The sequence below is a fragment of the Solanum stenotomum genome, chromosome 8 (assembly GCF_019186545.1).
Source record: "Solanum stenotomum isolate F172 chromosome 8, ASM1918654v1, whole genome shotgun sequence".
Taxonomy (NCBI): domain Eukaryota; kingdom Viridiplantae; phylum Streptophyta; class Magnoliopsida; order Solanales; family Solanaceae; genus Solanum; species Solanum stenotomum.
The window spans coordinates 13,210,882-13,223,423 of record NC_064289.1 but is presented as its reverse complement, the minus strand read 5'-3'; positions in this window follow the sequence as shown (position 1 = coordinate 13,223,423).

Genomic DNA, 12,542 nt, shown 5'->3' with positions numbered 1-12,542 from the left:
ATTCTAAACATATGTTTAAATTAAGAGCGTTGGGATTCTACATTTTATAAAATATAATAATAATATATTATTAGTTTAATCTTATAAGTAGAATACAGGGAGGATAAATACGCAAAGTTTATTTATTTTGTATGAGGTAAAAATTAACTAAAGATTGTTTTCGATAAATTTTTGTTTTAAAAAAAAGTTATTCAAAGTAAGATCGCAAGAAAAAAAGAGATCGTTATTTTATATATATTTACATAATTCATCGATCATACTGTATCAAATTCTAAGCTAGTGAGAGTTCAAATTATTATTTAAACCCATGTGTATGATTTTATATTTGAAAACGATCAAAAAGATATATATTGGATTGGACCAATGAGAATATAGCAAGTGGCCAATAAGTATAATTGGATAATTTGATTTATCATATGTTATATGTGGCCATGTGGAGGTTGAATTGGCTCCTTTGTTTTTTTTTTTTTTTTTTTAATTATTCATTATAAAGTCACGGGGAAGAAGGTAGGAAACATGAGCATGGGCGGTTATATATGTTAGGACAAATTAAAATAACTCATCGATGGATCGAGTTGATTGAACATATAGTCTTTTAATAAGAGGTTTTGTGTCGAAAACTCCATGCATGTTTTTTTTTATTGAATCGTTTTATATAGCTTATTTAGTACGATTAAATTGTGGTTCATATCTTGACAATTATAATTTACTTGTGGTTTAACCTCTACAAATTACACTTAAATGACAATTTAATATTTTTTTCATTATATTTTTAGTTTGTTTAATAAATTTTAGATTACGATCTAAATGATTCATGTATTATAAAAGCAATAAACACAGGGTAATTTACTAAATGGTCATCCCATAAAGGGACAATTGGCACAGATTTCTTCTTAATTGTGATTTGTGAGCTATTGATCGATCTATTTGTATAATATAATAATTTTAATGATTTTATTTTGAAAGATTTTACTGGAGTCTGACATTTCCAACCTTACCCTCTATTTTACTCTCCAAATATAGAATTCTCTAAAAAAAAAATTCAAAATACCAACTTCAACCCAATCATCTATTTTACTATCTTAAAAAAATATTTTTCTCTCTCCTTAATATTATATTACTATTTTTATTTAATTTTTATTTTCTTATTTTATAATATAAATCGTTTCTTCTTTTTGCAATATTATCACTATATACTCTATATAATCCTTATGTAATATAAAATTTTATTCTTTTTTAAATTCTTCATTTAATATAAAATTATATTTTATTCTAAATTTCTAAATAACATAAATTACAATAATATTATATATAATACATATTAACGAACAATTCAAATAAAAGTGAAATCATTGATGAAATAAAATTACATAATATATATTGTATCATCGTAAAATTTATTTTAAAATTTACATAAATACTCAACTTTCAAGACTATTACATTGCTCTCATAAATGTTCTATTAATGTATAACGGAGTTCAAAATGAGCAACTTTTTGTCCTTATTTTTTTATGCGTATCTAAAAATTGTTTAAATTAATAATTTCATCTTGTATCCAATTATTTCGTGTACTAGTTTACTTCCCCCTATTTCATTTTAAATTATTGCATCAAATATTTTCATGCTTATTAAAAAGTGTAGTTTAATAATTTGTCACTATAACATAAAAGTAGATTGTTTGAATTATCATGTAAATTTTGTGCATTTTTCATAATGAAAAATAATTATAATTTAAACTACATATTTAAAATGACAAAAAAAATTTAAAAATTTAATTAGAAAATTGTTAATTCGGGATGGAAGTAGTATACTTATCAATAATATGTTTTAGATGTTATATTACTTAGAAAATAATTACAACTATTAGAGACTTAATTAATAGTCTTAAATGATATAAATAATATTAAAATAACTTTAAATTACATATTTAAAGTGACAAATTTTAAAAATAAAAATAAAATAGAAATATTATTAATTTGGGTGGAAGTGGTAACTTGTTAATAATATATTTTTAGATGTTATATTACATTAGAAAATAATTACAAATACTAAAGACTTATTTAGTAATATAATAGAAATAATATTAAAATAATCAAAAAGTAAAATAGAGAAGTGAATAGTAGTTCTCACCTCTCTATAATTGAAGAATAGAGAGTGAAATAGTGAGCGCTTGGAGAATTCATTCTTTATTTTACTCTCCAAATATAGAGAATGCAGAGTAAAATAGAGATGGATTGAAGATGGTCTTAGGTTCGTGTTTGTATTTTTTCCCTCTTCTTTTCCTTTGCCAAATAGTTATGGAGTGTTTGACCTAAAAATTATGAGTATCTAAAAAAAAATAATTTATTTTTAAAGTGAAAAATAATATTTAGTAATTGGAGTTATGTTTGATTATAAATACAATTGAAAATGTTTTTGGAATTCTTTGAGTAATTTTAAAGTAAAAAAAAAAAAAAAAAGTAAAAACTGGTTTTTGATATTTTTTAAATTCCAGAAAATTGTAAAATTTTACAATCAAACATATTTTTTGAGTTCAACTAAATCATGATCAAACACAAATTACATATTTGCAATATTTACATAACCCCAATTCGTGCAATCACATGCTATATTAGCCACATAGTCACATTTCGTTGTAATAAGGGAATTTAACGAGGGCTGATTTTATAATTAAATAACAAAGATATTGAACTTAATAAGCTTCTTTAGTTACAATTTGCCTAATTACGCTCTATAGTTATAGTTTCGTTTGCTATGGATATTTTCATTTGTGTATTTCGCTTGCCAATATACAAACAAGGTAAGTATATACAAAATGTACATTTAATACATTTATAAATTTTTCAGAATTCTGTTTGTATATTTTGCTTACCAATATACAAAAAAGGTAATGTATTATGATTTTTTTCATAACTTATACAAATCAAATGTATCACCAATCATATACAAATAGCTTGAGTAAGCATATACAAATTCAAAATTTATACAATCATGAACCTAATTATACAAATTTATAACAAAATTTAAGAAATTATAGCCGCAAATCATAAATATCCAAAACTATAGTTAAATTAAATAATACACTATAAATATTTGTCATTTTGCATAATTTTTCCATTTAACAAAGAGTACTAAAATGTTACAGTTGAGAATCAAAACAATAACTTAAAAATATTCTTCATTTCGAATTTGGCTCTCCTTTAAAAAATAATAATGTATATAAAATTTTTATTTTAATATTCAGTACTTAATACTAAGAATAAATCATGAAAAATAATAGTTATTTTTTAAATATATTAAATTAAAATAATAACTGAAAATGACAAATTTATATTTAAAATAATGAATTAATAAAAATGAACGGACAAATAGAGTATATTTGACATTCTTTAACCACCGTTTGTCAATGAATGTCATGGAAGCTTTTAATATACATGTTGATAAGATTCAAATATAAATATAATTAAAATATCTTTTTGACATTCTTGAACCACCCTTTGTCAATTTATTGGAAGCTTTTACTATGTCAATGAGATTCAAATAATATTTTTGGGGAATTAATTGCCCTTAGGCCCCATATGACTCTGGCAGTGAAAACAACATATGATGTGAAGATGAGACCTACCCCTCGTGAAAACAAAAATAACAATACTAATGACAAATTCTACATATTTCCCAATCATGTCTGGGATCGTTTGATATGATGGATAAGAAAATATAATTTTGGGATAAGTTTTTAATACTCTTCAATTCTTTCTTAAATATTGATCACGGTTGAATTACATATTTTTAATAAAATAATCTTTTAATAAATTTAAGATGAATTTTTTTATTTTTAAGCTAAATACATTTGTTATAAATATATAAAAAATAATTTTAATAGTATATAAATAATGTCGATAGAATTTAAATGAATCTCCTTTATTCTACCTAACGCTGCCGTTGCTCATGCGTCGTCTTTTTTCAAGGTTGCCGTTTTCTTCTTTTTAAAATCTCATATATTTTTATTACTATTATATTTCTCCTTTTGTTAAACAACAAATAATACAATATATACTTTGATTAATTTCTTCTTAGATTCAATAATTCAACTTCAATTAGTTGATACATATTGAAGTGCAATATTTTTTAGTAGAAATGTCACCAAGAACCCCACTTATAGGACCCCTATTTAATTTTTGTTAAGACCTTCTAAATTATTTAATATTTTTAACCATAACTTAGAAAAGGGACAAGTGTTGCTTCTTCCTCTTTTCCTCCACTTCCTTAAACTTTAAGATAATGCAATATGTATAATGAAATTTATTTTTTCAATTCAACTTGTTAATTTTAAACTTCGTGACATTGTGAGTATTTTTTGAAGTTGAGTTTTTCATTTAAAAATATCATGACACTGTGCGAAGTTGAATTTTTCGGTTCAAAACTTTAAGACAATTGTGTTTTTAAGTTCAAATTTTTGAATTTTCAATTGTTATGATTCTAACTTCAAATCACTGAAGAATAAAATAGAATAAATAAAATAAGAAAACATCCATACTCAATAGTATTAGTGGTCAATTTAGTATAGTAGTTTCTTTTTTTAATGATTTGGTGATTAAAATGATGCATAAGTAAGCTTGACTTCCATAGTTCAATATTTAGGACTCTTTTGTCCATAAATTTGAATTGTGCAATTCAAGATTCAATTTTTTAAAATGATGGCTAAATCTTAAATAATTTGCAAATATGATTAAATCTTAAAGAAAGGCTATTAAGCAGTGCAGCCCAAATCTCCTAAAATATGGGCTTTTTTTCTTTCATTTCTGTATCTTCGGCCCAATTTAATTTTCGCACTAGTTTAAACATACAAAATTTATACATTGATATATATGTTATTTAAATATATTAAATATATATATTTATTGATTATTTTATAAACTAGATCATATAAAAATACTGGATTATAAATGTTCTTTCTTTCTTAATATTCCATACAAGTTCATTATTGTTCCCATTTCTCACCTATATATGTAGGACTGCTATAGCAAGAAGGTTCAACTTGGATTATAATAATATTTACTAAGACATTTAATTTCACTCAAATTTCCTCCTTATATCATTGATAAATTACTAATTAAGATTTTCAAATTTAATGAAAAAATAATTTTCATCGCGCGATACAATTCTTTCACCAAATGCTCTTTCCATTCAGACATATCATCGACTTAAACATACTATCAAGAAAATAATTCTTCAAGTTCACAAATAAGAGTATGAAGACTCACTTTCCTAAAAAAGAGGACTTTGTCTAACCAACAAACTATTCATTTCGAAAAGGTGTCTATCTCGACTCTTTTTTTAAACACATAAATTTACAATCAGTAGATCATTTAAAGTTATGACCTAGCGGTTAATAAAATGTGGAAATCCCCTATCAATATTTGGTCCCATTAGAGTTCTAGCTGACTTTTATATACAGTAGAGCTGCTAAGTTATGATCCACTATTAGATAGCTTCCACAATAGATGAACATGCTATGATAAATAAAGAGAAGAAAAGTATGGTCTTAAATTTGACAAAATTAAATATGCACACAAGTCTATGTCCAATATTGCATTAAATTTCCTAGTTGCAATTTAAATGTCTTGCTGCCAAATGTTTTCATCTTTTGAAATGTACCCTCTTGGTCCATTTTTGCTGATTAGACTTATTCATTACAAAATATAATATAGAATAATAATGTTACTATATTACCTATGGAATATAATAAGTTCAATGTATTAAAAATGATTATAGTTAGTAATAAGGTAAATTAAAAATTAAATAGATTGTATAAGAGTAACGTTGAACATGGCGTTTAGTTATATATAAATTGAAAAAGTGTATCAAACAATGTACTATAATAATGTACAAAGTTAATATATGCGTTATATTTTCTAATGCACTCTATCAAACGATACCTAAGTGAGAAATTATCTCTTATTTTTTTTTTACTTTTAGTATTGTGAACAAATAAAAAATGGAAGGAGAGAATAGTTATAATTGTCTTTTATTTTCTTGATTACTGACATTGGAGCCCGATTAAATCCGAATTCGTACTAGAAAGTCCTACACTGAAGTAAAGTGCTCCCTACCTAAGGCAACTTCGTACCTAGGAAGTCTCGAACCCGAGATTACTGATTAAGAATGAAAGAATATTGCAGTTATAATTGCCTTTACTACTCCCTCCACTCCATATTAAGTTAATTTTTGAGGCATTTTTTATTTTTCAAATTAACTTAATTGTTCATTTCAAGACTACTTTTAGAGTATTCTTCCAATTTTACCCTTCATTAGTTAGTATTGGATTAGTGATTAATTAATATTTAGTTTTTTTAATCATAAATTTGACAATAATTAATAAGGGTAAAAATGGAAAACTAGGTTCAATTTATGTCTTAATCTACTTTTCTTAAAGGGTGTGAAACATCTCAAAAATTAAGTTAATATGGAATGGAGGGGTATAACATTTCACAGGACACACATGCAGACCGAGAAAAAACCCAAAATAATCCCTTAAAGTTTGGGTATGAACTCAAAGTCATCCCTATAATATACATGATATACAAATAATTCTTGATCCTAGTGGAAGGAATTTGTTACCTCTTAAAATTAATCCTTAAAATTCTTGGAAGTTGCGTTCATCAAATTTTGTGATTCCATGATATTGTTAAATCAACAAAATACAATTTATGCAGAAACTTTAACAGATGAGGTTTCATAATCAATTGAGTTTAATTTATTAGTGACAAGAAAATTGCAAAGAATTAGTTTGAAATGAACTTAACATCATGTATAAAGATAATCATCATATTAGAAAACATGGAATTAATTAGCCACGGAATTTATCTAATTCATTACTAAATAGCTCCAATCTAATTAGATTTTCATATAATCTGTCGCTAATTCGTACGTAGCTAAATGAGAATATCATAGCTATAAATTTTCTCCATCGTTATTGTCTTATTGATCGGTTACATGTATACATTAGTCTTCACTTCAAATTAAATGATCCATATTACGTACATACGTACTGTGAATAAATGAAAAACATATAACCAACTCTAATTGGACTAATCAAAACATATATACAAAATAGTCTTCACTTCCCACATGTAAACGTTGAAGTTTGTGCATCTATGGAAACGTCTCATATGTATACAACACTTGTGGTTAAGTACAAGCTTGTAAAAAATTGACTAATAAAAAAATTAAAATTTAGATATTTAAAAACTGTACCAAAAATACTAGTATAAGTTATATTAATTTCATGTTAATATGATAAAAATAGAATTTTAATTGGAGTTCACATAGTTTGAATCTCGAAAAGTGGAAAACCAATATATAATCTGTGAATGAGTGGTGTTTTCTTACCCCTTCAAAAGGTAATATTAATCTAACACATCTATTCAAATAATTAATAAAATTTAATTTGGAATATAGAGTATACAAGAGTATTTACATTATGACATTGCGTACGTATTGTGGAATAACTTTTGTTTTTGTTCCTTTTTACACTATAAACTCACTTATTTTTCATATTATTATAAATATATTTATTTGTTTGGTTAAAATAGTCTAACTACTAGAGTAGTAAACACCAAATCTTCCTCTAAAATCAATAGTCCTTAACCATGCAAATCTAACTTAAACTATGTAAGCAAATGGTTTTCTTTTCAATTTGAACAATAAGTACGTACTAATTACTTTCATATACTAATAAATTAAAATGCCACATTAACTTAATATGAGGTAGTAGATACATTTGGAAATTATTATGGTTTTTTATTTAGAAAAAAATGATACAGGTAGTGAAATGATATAACAATATATCTTCAAAATGAATTAAAAAGACGTTAAAACCACCCTCCTAGTTTTTCATTTCGAATCAGAGTGAAAAAAACCTAAATTTTAGTGTATCGTGATAACATTATAGTAAGACTAAATAGTCAACTGCAATATCTTAGTATTTATTTAAATTGTATGTAAAATATTTAATTTGTCACTTAATGAAAATTATACTTCAAGAAAGACATCACGACTCTTTCTCCATGACGACTTAGTGAAATATGATAAAAACCTAAATTTTAGTGTATCGTAATAGCATTATAGTAAGACTAAATAGTCACTTGCAATATCTTATTATATATTTAAATCATATGTAAAATATTTAATTTGTCACTTAATGAAAATTATACTTCAAAAAAGACATCACGACTCTTTCTCCATGTCGACTTACTGAAATATAATTTAATGATTGTTCAGGTACGCAATCACCAAAATTTATTGATTATAATTGCAGTTGAAACCTTTTTAACTCAAGTCCTATCGAATTTAATGCACCCTTTAGTTAGGTGGTTCAATGTATAAAAGTAGAAGTTTCAATAAGTTTTCTTGTAAAAATAATACTCCATAATAAAGCAAGTGGGGCAATGAAATAATAATATAGTTTATATACATATATAAATAAAAATATTTGCACGACTATCTCATTTTTGTTGAGAATTAAATCTTTATTAAAACTAAAAATATTTCTTCTTTTCCACACTCATTTTCTATGTACATTTTTATTTTTTAGGGTTTAAGGGTTTCTTAGGAAAAAAATGTGTTTACAGCCCTTAAAATATTGACAAATTCTAAGTTAATCTTGTGATATCTAATTAAAATATATTTTAGTTGTCAGTTAATTAAAATATGTAATTACTTTATCTCGTATCCTGTGAATCTTTACAAACTAAAAGAATTAAATTGTTAAATCATATAATTATCCATATGTTTTTTTTGTTTCCCGCCTAGTATTCAAAGTCTACACTGGAGCCCCGACCAAATATGTATCGTGTATTGCAAGGCCCATTTGGGGGTGACGCTTTCAACAAGATTTTCTCCATACTCAAGTTCGAACTCAAGATTTTTGATTAAGAGTGAAGCTGTCCCCCATATTATCAATGAATTATGTTAATTGTTAAATCTCTATGCTCAATCCATTCTTGAAGGTATAACATATTCCCATTCAACTAATTTTAAAAGAATAGAAGGGAAAATAAAAGAGAAAAGAGTGAGCAAAATGAATTACTCCACCAAGTACCACATCATAGAGTTTTTTTTAGTTTCTCATCGAGTGTTTAGTATATCCAATGGAGTTCGATTAATTTAAATTCACACTATATAAGGCTTTATTTGGAGAAAGCATTCCGTTACTTCAAAATGGAATTTATATATGCGAAACTCCAATTCAAAACATCTAAATAGGGAAAAGGGTATGATATACCCCTCAATTCTTCTATTTAGAGCTGGTATACCTCTCGTTATGAAAGTGACTCATATATACCCTTATCGTTATACAGATGGCTCACATATACCCTTATCGTTATGAAAAGGGTACATGTGAGCCATTTGTATAACGATAAGAGTATATATGAACTATTTTCATAACGAGAGATATATCAGCTCGAAATAACAAAGTTAAAGGGTATATCAGACGTTTTTCCTATTAAAAAATAATAATTTTTCAATGGTAAGCATCATAGAGTTTTAATGCCAAATGTGACAATGAGAAAATATATACTTCAGAATTTAATGAGGGATGGTCCAATGGTTAGACAAAATAACGTAAAAACAGGTTGTCTTCAGTTGTCACATTTATGATCTTTCAAAAAATTATTTAATATGACAGACAATCTATAACTCTGACAAGTCTAACAAATAAATATATTAATTGAACAAACAAAAAAACCACACAGTACACTTGAAAACAAATTTACGATAAACGATAATAAATAAACTTCCAAGTACATATAGAGAGTTATATACAATAAAAAATTATGATTAATGGATAAGTATTTCTCGATTCTATTATTAAAGTTTTTGTGTTCGAGTCCTAAGTTATGAAGTTATTGATTTTTCTGGGTGAATCTGGACATCAGGTGAAAAATTAAAGAAAAAAAATATATATCAAGAGTTTTAAATTTTAAAATTCAAGAAAGACGTTCCTGTTAAAATTTGAGATTAATATAAGCATGTTGACATCTAATCCTGACCTTGATTCAATTTAAGAGGGAACAAATAAATCAAAATCTTCCTTCAATTTAAGCCACAAATATTCTTTCCCACTTATCTTGAATAAATTTTATATAATGCATGTTTTGCTCTATATGATTAGAGTCTCTTGGATTTTGTAATTTTCAGTATCATAATATTTTTTTCCTCAATTTTTAGTATATGTAATTGGACTCATAAGTAGATAACATATTGAGAACTTCATTTCTTCAATTAAAAAAAATAGCATAGTGTCCCATAGTGTTAAGAGCTAATATATTTTATCCCTTTTCTTTTTCAAATTACAAAAATCCCTTAAATTTAAGGATTTCAGATATATCACTCAACTTTCGATACATCGTGTCCCGATACATTACCTTTGATGATACAAGACACATCTATCCCAATACATTACCTTTGTTGATACAATACATCTGTCTCGATATATCGCATCCCGATATATCACATAAGAGTGATGTATTTGAGATTAGAAGAGAGTAGAGATTTTTATAATTTTTTCAAATGGTAAGAAATTTTTGGTAAAATAAATTGTATATTTAGATAATTTTTTCATGAAGATTTTAGTTAGTATCTTTGAATAGTGGAAGAATTTCAAGTAACAAAAGAAAATGTTCTAGAAAAAATGAAAAGTGCTCATATTAGTTATTGCGTTTATGACAATCAAAATTCAACTTCTACGAAACTAAAAGAGAGTAGTGGATGACAACTTAAATACTTAGAATGGTCAAACATTGAGATTTCTCACCACTATAATTAGATTAAAATTAAGACTATAACTTAAATAATACCTTTTATGTGGTATAAGTTATATCAATTTTAGCTAATGCCTTAACCAAACATAGAATGCAATTAATTCGAAACTAAAAGAGATTAACTCAGTAGTTGATAACTTAAATACTTAGGATGGTTTAAAATTGGGATTTCTCACTACTATAATTAGATTAAAATCAGGATTTTAACTCAAATAACGCCTTTTATATGGTATAAGTTATATCGATTTTAGCTAATACCTTAACCAAATATAGAATAAAATTAATTCAAAATATAAATTGGGATAATCCACCTAATTCCGTGACCCTAACAACCCCTAAATGCACACGCATTATCAAGTAACAGTTATAAAAATAACTCTAGTTTTTGTCCTTTCTTTCAAAATCACATTAAAAATAAGATATGATGTATGAACTATAAGTAAAGCATCTGAAGTGATATATTAAACTTATCATTTTATTAATTATAGGGGTGTGTCAAGTTAAATATGAACAAGTAAAAATGGATGAAGAGAGTATTTATTAAGATTTCAATGGATTTTTACACAGAAATTTATGTTCTACAATGAAAAATATTAGATTCAGATGAACTTAGTGCCGCAGCATCCGCCTCAGAGGCAATATCTATTGTTTAAAGTTGAACGTCACGTGTTTTTCCATTGTCTAGAAAGAATTTACTTCTCCTTCCAATTTATTTTTTTAAAATAATAAACATAAAAAATTCTCAATAGGAATACGAGCTAGACAACACTAGATATTCTATGATCATCATAAAGTTTATAATACACTCTATGATAATATTACAAGTGAGGATTCTTAAGTAATAAAAAATCATAAAAGCCAAGGAGAAAGTTGAGTTATCAACCTCAAACTGTCGTTTACAAATGTATGAACTAAAAAAAGATAGATTGGGCCTTCTAAAGGAACTTGAAGTATGTTTCTTGTCTTCTTCTTCAAATTTGTCCAATAACACTTGATAGTTCAAAATTAACATATCACTTTAGCTTAAAAAAATAAAGCATTCCCAAATAATTATCACTCCAAAAATTCAAGACTAAAGTAGACATTTATTTCCAACTATATATATATATATACACCCTTAATATAAAAAAAGAGAAAATAATCATTCTACTTTAATTAAAGGGAATAACTTGGTAAAATTAAAGTACCTTGTATTTATGATTTTTTTTTAATGGACGTTCAAAAAACCCTAAAACATAGATAAAATGAGATAGAGGATGTATGTTCAAGGGCGGAGCTAGTAACCAACAACTGGATCGGTTGAATTAATCTAATAGATTTTGCTCAAACGGCTTATTTATGTTAATAAATTTATTGAATATTTAGAACTCGGTTACTATCACTTAAAATCACCGTCATAAAATTCAAAACTCATAAAATTGAAATTCTAGCTTTGCCTCAGTTTATGTTATTTTTGGTTGTGAGTGGGGGAAAATGTTGAAGGTACCTTACCTTTTTCCTAACTGTTTTAACTACTTTTGTGTATTCCAACAAAAGTCTTTATACTAATGAAAAAATTGAAAATAGTATTTTGTAACCAAAGTCTTAACTTACACTTTATCTGCCTCTGAAAATGTCACTTTCTCATGCATGTTTTTAGATAGAGATTTGTAAAGATTGGTTGGGAGTAGAGAGGAAAAAACTACTAACACTTAACACATCAAATTAATGCAAAA